We start from the raw sequence: 11,916 nt of genomic DNA on the forward strand, positions 1-11,916 counted from the left end.
TTTGGAAAGAACAGCGTGGAAGTTATGTAAATTGGTAGACATGATGTAATAGCGTCAGAAGAGATACAGATAGTAAGTACGGTTATTGGTACTTAAGGGCAGCTATGGCCCCAGATGTTCGAGAAAAATGAGTGGCAATACAGGATTAGATTCTGCCCCAATTATTATTTTCATCAGGTTATCAGCCCGGAGAGCGAAGTGGAACTGATAAAGTGGGAACCACCAAAATGGTCATTCCATTACGTAAAACTTGTTGTGTGGAAATCAGGATAACCATGTCAGCCATGACTAGTAGTACTATAGCCACCCAGGATAATAGTAGTATGCTGACGACTTCTCACACTCAGTCCATAGAAAAGTTGGAAGGATTGATAGCTACAGGCCAGAGCAACTATAATGCATGGCATTTCCGAATTGTTAGAATTTTGAAGGAAAACGATTTGTTAGCTGCCATAGAGGGAGAAGGGACAAGTGGTAAGAAGGATGATCAGGCATTTACCATCATCACACTAAATATCAAAGATACACAAATACCGCACATTTAGAGTGCAACAACCGCAAAGGAAGCAAGGCTGGCAGTATAGGAAATCCATCAGGAAATCAGTAGCAGTGGACGCAAGGTTCTGCTACAGTGGTTGTAGGCCTTAAAGTTGGCCGAAGGTGCAGATATGGCTGCACATTTAAACTAGTTCAGAACCTTAGTTAACCAACAGCACAATTTGTCAGTTGATGGAAAGGGGATTGATGATAGTGAGCTTGTAACTATCTTGATGCTAAGCTTGCCACAATCCTATGAGCTATTGGTAATGGCAGTCTAGTCACAAACAGATATTTTCACGTTTGACTTTATGACTTGAAGGCTCCTACAAGAATCAGTGCGCCGATATGTAGGACAGGTAAAACAAGAAGGATCTTACAATATGGCAGATTTTCGCAAACTTTATTTGCAGCAAACCGTCCAGGTAGCGAACGGCATCTGAGACAGTGTCAGGGAGGGATTCCAGGAAATGGTCACGGCAGGGAAGGATTTCATGATCCAGGGAGAGGTATTCCCAGTAGTTTGACTTATGGTAGAGTTGGCCATGTTCCGGCACATTTGAGAGGGGTGGCTCAATCTGGACAGGGACAGCTGAAGGGAAAATGCTCCTATTGCGGAAAAGATGGCCATTGAAAAAGAGACTGCTATCAGCGCAAGTCAGAACAGAATTCAAATAGAGAAGGTGGATGTAACTTCCTAGCAACAACACTCACAAATACGACTAGAATAGGCTGGATGATTGATTCTAGAGCCAGCCAACATCTTTGTGGAGAGCGGGACCAGTATGTAAGCTATGAAGAGCTTAAAGGAGAGCGATCAATTACTATCGCTGGTGGAAAAGGTAATGGAGGTGTGCAGGATTGGAAATGTTGAGATACCAACAGAGAACGGAGTGATGACCTTAACTAAGGTCTGGCATGTACCCAACTTCTATGGGTGCCTGATGTCGGCTTCGCCGATTGTTGACACAGGTTATGCTGTTGACTTTGTGAAGTACCCTTACTTTGTTACCAAAGGCCACTGGACAACACAGCTAGAGTTTTGGAGTGGAAGCTTGCATCTTCTGACAGAGGAAGTTTGAACCCCGGATAACATTCCAGTCATCATATCCAAGCAAGTCCTTTCTGGTAAGTAGGAGCACAATATGACGAGAAAGGTCTGGTATCAACGAATGTGGCATCGCACACTCGATGTTAATTCATTCCGATTTATATCAGAACCTGTAAAGAATATGAAATTTTAAGAAAAGAATGTAGAACACAGAAAGTATCAGATTTGTGGAACCTGTGCCTTGGGATGGCAGAATAAGGAGGCTGCAACAAGTACGAGAGATAAGCCACAAGAAACTTTAACCATTTTCCATTCGGACATATGCGGTCCAATGCAAATGAATAATTTGAACGGAGAATGGTACATGATCACATTTACAGATGAGACCAGTGGTGGTGTAAAAGTCATGCTTTTTCATTCTGAGGATGGAGCGCTTGCAGCTTTCGAGACGTATCAAAAGCTAGTGGAGAATGAAAGCTGGTAGGAAATCTAAGTGCTGCGAAAGAATGGGGGTAGAGAGTATGTTAACATCCACTTCAACAAGTACTTGGAAGATGCTGGGATTCAGCATATTGTCAGCCCACCATATAGTTCTAGACAGAATGGCCTTGCAGAGCGTAAGAATTGGACTCTAATAGAAAATGCACGTTGCATGTTAGAGGACTCTAAGATCGGGAAAAGGTTTTAGCGTCTACCTGTACTTACAGCTGGCCATGCATACAATCATTTACCCGCAAGATGTCATCGAAATTGTCTCCCATGGAACACTGGACAGGCCGGCAGTCAGGTTTTGGTCACCTGCCGGTTTTTGGCTTCTTCAATGTGGGTGCATGTATCTAAGGAAAGAAGACGAAAACTAGATGCAAAGTCTGTAAAATATATATTGATTAAATATGAGGAAAATAGTGGATCAAAGGTATACCGGATGTAGGTCCGAGAAAAGAAGTCTATTGTTCTCTCCCACGACGTGCTCATTCATGAGTCCAGACCATTATAAAATGGTATTCATCTGGAAGAAGTGGTAGCCGTGTTGAAATTATTAATGCCCACGGCTGAGAAATCGCCAGATCTGGGCACAAATAGAGACTTTATTCAGATAGAAAGAATTACCCCAGTATGCAATATTGAACCAGTTGATGGCGACATTGAAAGTTCTATTGTGGTAGGAACACCCTAGGCTAATGCAAGTATCAGACAGCCGCAGTGAGGTAACATCAGTGTCGCACAGGGCAGAATTGAAAATCCTGCAGAATGGTTAGGCCTTTAATGGTCAGGACAGAACGGTAACAAACCCAGTTGTATAGAGAAGAGGCACGGTATGCCATTCTTAGCTATACTTGTGAGAAAGAGCCACAGAGTTTGGTGGAGGCATTGAACTCTGAGGATAAAGAGAAGTGGGAAGAAGCATAGCAATCGGAACTTGAGGCTTTGACCAGAAATGAGACATGGGTAGTAGAACTGCTACCACAGGGACAACAGGCAATAGGGTATCGTTGCAAATTTCGAAAGAAAGATGACGAATGATTCAAAGCCAGATTAGTAGCTAAGCGATACAGTCAGGAAGCCAGCAGTGACTTCCAGGAAACTTTTGCCAAAGTTGCCAAATTCACGACTCTTCAATTACTGCTTGCCATAAGTTGCGAGAATAATTAAGAAATTCAAGGCATGGATTTGAAGAGTGCATTCTTGAATAGTAAATTGGAAGAGCAAGTCTATATGGAAATAGCAGAAGGGAGATTAGTCCAGATGGAGAAGATCTGCGATTACGCGAGGCCAATTTCATGCCAGTTAGTAAAAGCTATATATGGGCTTAAGAAGTCTCCTAGAGCCTGGTATGCTCGGATTCACAGTTTCTGCTTCAAGAATAGATTTGTGAGAAGCGAACACGATAATAGTCTATTCATTGATTATGAGTACAACATTGTCCTGGTGCTTTATGTTGATGACATAGGTTTTACCGCACGAGCTAAGGGGTTAACAGACTGGATTAAGCTTGAGCTACAGGCAGAGTTTGTGATGACACACTTGGGAGACCTTAGGACCTTCTTGGGGCTTGAAGTTCACCGGAAACGCGAAATCGGCATGATGTGTTTATCGCAGAGTAGGTATATTCAGAGAATACTGGAAGTGCAAGCAATGGACACATGCAATCCAGTGACATCAACTACGGACACACATGTCCAGCTACAGATGAGTAATGCGCTTTTCGAGGCAAAGACAGAGGAGAGAAGGAGATACCTATCAGCGGTTGGATCTTTGATGTATGCTATGTTGGAAACTCAGCCCAACATTGCCTATGTAGTATCAAGGGTTAGCCAGTATAGTAGCAACCCTGGTAGTACACATTGGATGGCAGTTAAGAGAGTTTTCTGTTACCTCCCCAGAACAGTTAAGTGCGGTTTGGTCTACCATGCAGCACGAATTACAATAGAGTTTACAGATGCCCATTGGGGATCCAGTATTGATCGAAGGTAAATTGGAGGCTACGCGTTTCTACTGTATCGGGAAGTGATCTCTTGGAACAGTAAGAAAAGAGCTAAGGTGGCTCTGTCCTCACTAAATGCAGAGTACATAGCTTTAACACAAGCAGTGTAATGTGTTCGCAAGGTGCTAATCACGTTAACGGTAATAGGTACGATAGTTGGCAGGTGGCCTGCGCTTCCAGAGAGGAGGCGAGAGCCGAGAACTAAAGGAGTCTTCGAGGGTGTACTGAGGAACAAAGAAGTAACCATTCAATCAAGTATAGTGAAATACTGTCTGTCAAAGTCTGCTTTTTCTATCATAGAAACAGGGGGTCTTTAAATACACAAATCTGTTCATGTCTAGCATGAATGAAACTAATCAAAGGTATCAATCGATATACTTTGGTAAAACTCCTTAAGTATCAAAGCGATACTTAAAACAAAATATAAAACAAAATCAAGTATCAGACGATACTTAAAACAAACGAAATATCGAAGCGATACTTAAAACAAAACATAAAATAAAACCAAGTATCAAACGATACTTAAAACAAACCAAGTATCAAAGTGATACGTAAAGCAAAACATAAAACAAAACCAATAACCGAGTACCCATACAGGGTGCATTCCCCAAAACAAATCAACTGTTTAAGCAAACAAAACCTAATAGTCATCAAAAGCGGATTCCGAGAAACTCTTCATCATAAGTATCACACCAGGGACAACAGGAAATCTTAAGAAAACAATTAGACTCAAAGAAATGTAAATCACAGTAGTCACGAAGACCAGATTCACGTTGTACATCAACCTAAGAGAGATCACAATCAGGACAGTAATCTATCCAGAGGATTTCGAAGTAGTCTTCAAGTTGGATAACATTGCAGTTCAACAACAGTCCCACAATCTGCTGTCGCAACCTCACCTTGACTTCCACATTGTTTGACATCGTTATGGTATTCGGATGGTGATTGGTGACTAGATAAGGTTGTCGAGAGCCTGCTGCATAGCTTGGTTTTCCTCATCGCTGCTTTCGAATTCTGACTCAAAGTATGGCGCCCAAAATCCATCTCTAGCTTCCAGTTCTGCATACCAGCTCTCTGTTTCCGGTATCGTGGGTGTCCAGCACATGGTGATGTAGTTGATCGTTGGAGGGAGGGATCAGTTTGGCATGTTGTCTTTCCACCATCTGTTCACCATATCCATAGCGTGCTCTAGTCCTTCCAGTGGTTCCCAACTGTTTGCGCTCATTGGATATCCTTTCTATTTGACTAGGAATTGATCATTTCCATGCTAAAGGCGCTGGTCTCTGATTTCTTCAACTTCCCATTCATCTTTCTTGTCGATGAGGATAGGCACAGGCCGAGGGTGGGTTCTTCCAGGGAACTTAGAGTCGTCATTTGGGTGGAATCGTTTGACAGCAGAGGCGTGGAAAACTGCAGTATTGCGACCGTACATGTGTCCATCCATCGCAATAGTGTAGTTCTCTGCATACTCGTCAAAGGATATGACTTTGAAAGGTCCTCGCCATCGGGGTTGCAGTTTCTTGCTGTGTCCAACATTGGTTATGAACATGTTTCCATGTACCATGAGCATATCACCTGGTAAAATAGGGACATGTTTGCGTCGTCGCTTCTGAGCAATGGTTGTACTTTGGAATCGGGCAGCTTTAACAGCTTGGAAGGCATCATTTCGAATTGCTTGATGGCGGTTGAGGTGGTCATCGGAGGCGGGGACTGAGGAGTTCTTGAATAGGGTTGTAGGTAGCAGAGGATATTGGCAGCCAAAGACTGCCTTGTATGGTGACATTCCCAAGGTATCTGAAAATCCGGCAATGATATATGCAGCGAGCTCAATAAGTGCTGGTTCCCAGTTGGTTTGTCATTCATTGATCATGTTCCTAATTCCGGTCTTAACTTGGCGGATTTTTTGTTCTGCTTGGCCATTAGTCTCATGGTGTCCAGGGGCAGCCATAATGTGATTGATTCTAAGGGAGGTCAAGGTTTGCTTCCAGAATCTGGAGGTAAAGCGGGGATCAGCATCACTGACTATAGAAAAGGGGTATCCATGGGAGGTAAACAGGTATCGTTGGAGGTTATTCCAGGTGTTTTTGGAGCAATTGGTAACCTGCATTGGTATGAGTCCTGTGTATCCAGAGAATCGATCCACAGCTACCAAGATAGTATCATATCCTGCAGATTGGTTGAATGGTCCTGCGAAATCGATGGCATATGATTCGAAGATTTCACATGGTAGTTGGAGGGTCTGTGCTTTTCCTTCTGGTAGTTGTGTTCGCTCCTTGTTTGCCTGGCAGATTTCACATTGTTTGACAAAATCGCAGAAATCGTTGTGCATCTCAGGCTAGTAAACATATTCTGAAGCATATTGAAGTTTGCGGTCCGCACTGTGGTGTCCTTTGTTGTGAATCTCGGAGATAACATATTCTCTAATAGTCATTCCATTGAAAATATGGCCTTTTGGGATGTATAGGCAATGTTCACCATAACGGGTGCTTGTATAGAGCATTCCGTTTGATATGTTGTAAGAGGAGAGGTCACCATGCCTGGAGCTATCCATGGCTTTGAAGTAAATCGGGTCATGGCGATATCCTGCTATCATTTGGCTTCGGAAAAAGGAGGTTAATTCTTCTGTGGTTGATCTAACATCCCATTCATCCTCAATTAGGGATCCTCTTGTTGTTTCGATAGGGGCATCCTCCTCCTCAAAGGTTTCATAGAGTTGCCGGCGATGCTCGGGAATACTAGGGGGTATGACTGAGACAATGCTTTCATTGTCGTATACTCGTAAGGGTCCACCATATAGTGGTCGTGAATCGATTATTGGAGGAGAGGATGGCGGGGCTGAGGGTGGGGGGTGTAAATAGGATATTGCATCCATGTAGGCTGTTGCTTGTTCGAGTTCTTCAAGAGCTTGGTATCGTGTTGGAGCAGGATTAAGGATATGAGGAGATTAGGTTGATTCATTTTCATCGATCATCTCTTCTGCTCCTTCTGCGGTGTTGAAGCAGGTGTCTTTGGAATCGTCAGCAGGTAGATAGTACAGTCGCTGGTATCTGTTGCCGAACTTAATCTCAGTCTGGTGAAAAGGGGAGGTGTTGTGATAACTGAGGGACCAGTGGAGTCTGCTTTGTTCAAGGTCGTGAGGAGGTGTGCTGCGGAGCATGCAATTGTCTTTCCATTCTTCGTCAATGTCCTTTCCACATTTCGTTCTGGCAGCGCTGTACATAGTATAAGAGAAAGGATTGGAGGGAGCGGCAGAGCTGGCGGTAGCCCTTGATGGTTCTTGTTCATAGGAGGTGTCATCAGGGCTGTCTTCGCTGTGTCTTGTGTAGTCGTGAACAATAGGAGGGTCAGAGAGGTCTTGATTCTCATATAGGCGGGAGTGAGCATCAGCTAAATACTTCGTTCTTCCAGGGGTATAGTTGATTTTTGCATCGTATTTGCTGATTTCGCCTATCTATCTTGTTCTTCTCCTTCCAGGTATTCTTTCTGTTTTAAGATTTGTGAGGGGTTGGTGGTCGGTGACAATGGTGAAGGTATTGCACATTAGGATGTGATTGAAAGTGGCGAGAGCATCAATCACAGCAAGGGCTTCCTTGTCTGTTATTCCATAGTTCATCTGTGCGTTAGTGAACTTCCTGCTATGTAGTGCTGCCGGTCTCGCCATTTCATTGGAGGCCCCTTGTCCAACCCATGCTCCAACTCCAACATCTAATGCATCAGTAATCCGCCATATCGGTTCTGTTTTACTATAGTCGATAGGTTGAATAACGTTGGCATTCTTAATCAACTCCTTGATGTTGGTAAAGGCTTGGTCATGAGTGTGGGTCCAGACAAATTCTGCATTGCCAGTAAGGTCTGTAAGCGGCGCTGCCACAGTGGCGTGGTGTGGGAGGAACGGGGAAATATAGTTGACTAGTACTAGGAATCGCATGAGTTCCTTTTGATTCCGCAGTATCGTCCATTCCGTTAAACAGGCTATTTTTCCATGGGCTGCATGTATTCCTTCATGAATTATAACATGTCCTCGGTTATCGAGTTTATCGGCAAACAGGATTGATTTGTTTCTGCTAGCGTAGAATTTAGCTTCCCTTAGTTTGGTACAAACCAATCCTATAGGGTAGGCATATTGTATTTTGGTGTTCGAGAAGATAAGGATATCATCAATGTAGACCCAAACAAAAGAGTAGAGGTATTTGCTCACGAGGTTTTCCATAATTTGCATGAAGGTGGCGGGCGCATTCATATCCCCTTGTAACATAACTGGGCTAACGAAACTTCCGAAGGGTGTTTTGAAACTGTTGTAGTGTTCGCTTTCTGGATGTAACCTTGTTTGGAAGTAGGCATTGCTTAGGTCAATCTTACTTCGGAATCTAGCCTGTCTAACGGCATTTAGGATCTGGGTTTGGTTTGGGATAGCAGAGCTGTCCATAACTGTGTTTTCGTTCCGTAGCTTGAGATCAACCAAGGGGTGGATTCTTTTGCCATCTGCTTTGGGTTGAACAAACATAGGAGCAGCACCTGGGGCTCCTGCCCAGTAGATGACTCCTCTTCTTTGTTGTTGGTTGATCCAATCACAAAGTGGGCTTTTGTATGAGTCAGGAATAGGGTAGGTGGGTTGGTTCATAAGATTGGAGGGGTCTCGGAGGCGGATGTGGTGGTTCACCTCTCTCATAGGCTGTAGTTCTTCGGGTATTTGATCAGGGAAAACATCAGAGTATTCATCCAAGAGTTGTTGGGTAGTTGCTTCACAGACTGCGGCTCGGTACTCTCCACTTGTTGGCTTGCATGAGACTCTGACCTTCTGATCTGGGAAATCGATGATTGATTCCCCACACCTAATTATAGCTTTGTGGCGGTTCAGGAATGGCATGACTATTAGGGCATCGTATTTGGCTAAATTTCCAACCCGCATTTCCTGGGGGGGTAGGACTGCAGAGCCAAGTCAAATGGTCATACTACAGGTTTTATGGCTTGTGGATTGTGATCCTTTTACTGCCATATTGACTGGTATGGATTAGTTAAGGCCTCGGGTTGGGAGTCCATGGACAGAGACAAAGGCATTACTGATCATATCTCTTCCGATTGCTCCAGTGTCGAATAGAACTCACGCCTTTTTACTATTGATTAGGATAGTACCTTCCAGAGCGGTGTATGCTTTGAATGTAGCCTGAGGTCGAACACTGTTGCATTCCACATTGATATGTCTGATATGGATCTCTTCATATTCGCTGGATTAGGTATTATCGCTTTCAACATTGTTGGCGAATGCCTCTTGCTTAATTGCCTTTCCGTTCCCTTTCTTTGTAGGATAGTTCTTTGCCATGTGTCCTGTTTTTCCCGATTCAAAACACTCTCCTTTCTGCCTTCTTGATTCTTAGGAGGATCTTGTTTTCTTCTTGAAAACCCGTGGGGTATCGTCTTTAGAGTGGCTGGAGGCTTTGTGCAGTGGCTGGCTATTTCTACTAGAGGATGTCTGTGTTTTGTAGGCCTTGGTCTCATGGAGAATGGCGTCCTTTCGTGGTGCTCTTGCAATTATTACTGCAATATCATCGCCGTCGTCCTCGAGTGGCTTTACTTCTCGCCGCAGGGTAGGGTGCATATTGTCGTAGAATCGTCGCTTTAGGATGTATTTGGAGATACTTTCTCTCTCCGTTTAGTCCTTATACATCATCCTGTCAGTAGCCACATCTGTGATTCACTTGACATTCAATCCGTTAACTTGCAGGAGCTGTTTGAATTTGTTGTAAAGCAGGTCGTTGGTTATAGAGGATTGGAATCGTCCTTTCAGGTAATCGAGAACTGTTGTTCCTCTTAATCTTACATTCCCGCCGTATTCCTTATAGTATTGGTGGTATGCGTCGGTCGCCTTTCCTTCGCAAAATGATCCAATGATAAGTCTGGTTGTAGGGTCTTCCACATCCTTTCCTTGTAAGAGTAGTAAGTGTGAGAGTTCCGTCGCCCGTCGGTCAAAAGCTTCAGGTTTGAGGTCTTTTCCTTCTCCTGTGAATTTCGCTGGGAGGTGGAGTTTAAACTTAGGGAGTTTAAATGCTGTGGGAACCTCCTCTTCTTCAGGCCTAGCCCAGAATTTTCCTCCTCCAAAAGGCCCTCCTCCTGTGCTAGCCATATCTCATTCGCTACTAGATTCGGGGTCGATTGGACGTTCAAAGGAAGGCTTCTTTGCTTGAGCAGAAGAGAATTCTCCTGGAGGTTGTGTATCTTCCGTGTTTGGAGGATCACCCTGCTCTTTGGTAGAGCGCCGGGGTTGTTTCTTTCTTGTGAGGTCTTGTCGTGGGATTTCCTTCCCACTCCTCGTTGTCAAATACTGTATCTTGGGTTTGAGATGAAGCCAAATGTGGCGTGATTCTGCCGCTTCTCTCCGCTAGCGTTCTGAGGTGGATATTGATAGGTTGATCAGGCCTAAATCCGGAGACAGGTTCTTAACCACTTGCTGAGGTTAAAAAAATGTAACGTGTTCGTAAGGTGCTAATCACATTAATGGTAATAGGTACGATAGTTGGCAGATGGCCTGCTCTTCCAGACAGGAGGCCAGAGCTGAGAAGTAAAGGAGACTTCGTGGGTGTACTGAGGAACAAAGAAGTAACCGTTCAACCAAGTATATTGAACTACTGTCTGTCGAAGTCTGCCTTTTCTATGGTAGAAACAGGCGGTCTTTTAATACACAAATCTGTTCATGTCTAGCATGAACTAAACTAAGCAAAGGTATCAATTGATACACTTTGGTAAAACTCCTTAAGTATCAAAGCGATACTTAAAACAAAACATCAAACAAAACCAAATATCAAACGATACTTAAAACCAACCAAGTATCAAAGCGATACCTAAAACAAAACATAAAACAAAACCAAGTATCAAACAATACTTAAAACAAACCAAGTATCAAAGCGATACTTAAAACAAAACATAAAACAAAACCATGTATCAAACGATACTTAAAACAAACCCAGTATCAAAGCGATACTTAAATCAAAACATAAAACAAAACCAAGTATCAAATTATACTTAAAACAAACCAAGTATCAAAGCGATACTTAAAACAAAACATAAAACAAAACCAAGTATCAAACGATACTTAAAACCAACCAAGTATCAAAGCGATACTTAAAACAAAACATAAAACAAAACTCAGTATCAAACGATACTTAAAACAAACCAAGTATCAAAGCGATACTTAAAACAAAACATAAAACAAAACCAATAACAGAGTACCCGTACTGCTTACATGCAGTTAAAGAGTCGTCTTAGCTACAACAGATATTCTGGGACCTACAAGTCAGAAACCAGAAACAAGGACTGAGTAAGATTAATGTGGATAATCAGGTAGCGCTGGCCTTACCCAGAAACATGGAATTTGATGCAAAAACGAAGCCTATCGATGTTCAATATCATTTCATTCGACCACTTATCGAGGAAGGCTGAATTGCACTTCGTCACTGCTCTACTAGTGCAATAACAGTAGAAACCTTTGTAAAGGAATTGCTGATACCTACATTTGCTTGTCACAGCCTTTGTCTTGGTATCATACGTGTGGCTGATGTTGTTACAGAACAAGCGAGAAATAAGGCACGGAGGAATTGCGCAAGATGTCAACAGGTGGCTGTGAATGGAAAGAGATGGGATAGCACCGGCGAGGGGAGGTATTGTTAATCACTGGTGCATTCCGATGATCCGGCTACAGTGTTTGTGGCAAGTTGTTCATTATGGGAAACATATCGGGTCACTTGAGAATAGCCAGAACTGTGGCAACCTGGTACAATCACCAGAAAGGGAAAGAATGTGCACAGGCAAGTACTTGTCTCTAAGGGAGTCTATACAATATAAAGTCGCG

The sequence above is a fragment of the Tuber melanosporum genome, assembly GCF_000151645.1.
Source record: "Tuber melanosporum whole genome shotgun sequence assembly, scaffold_56, strain Mel28".
In the NCBI taxonomy this organism is placed as follows: domain Eukaryota; kingdom Fungi; phylum Ascomycota; class Pezizomycetes; order Pezizales; family Tuberaceae; genus Tuber; species Tuber melanosporum.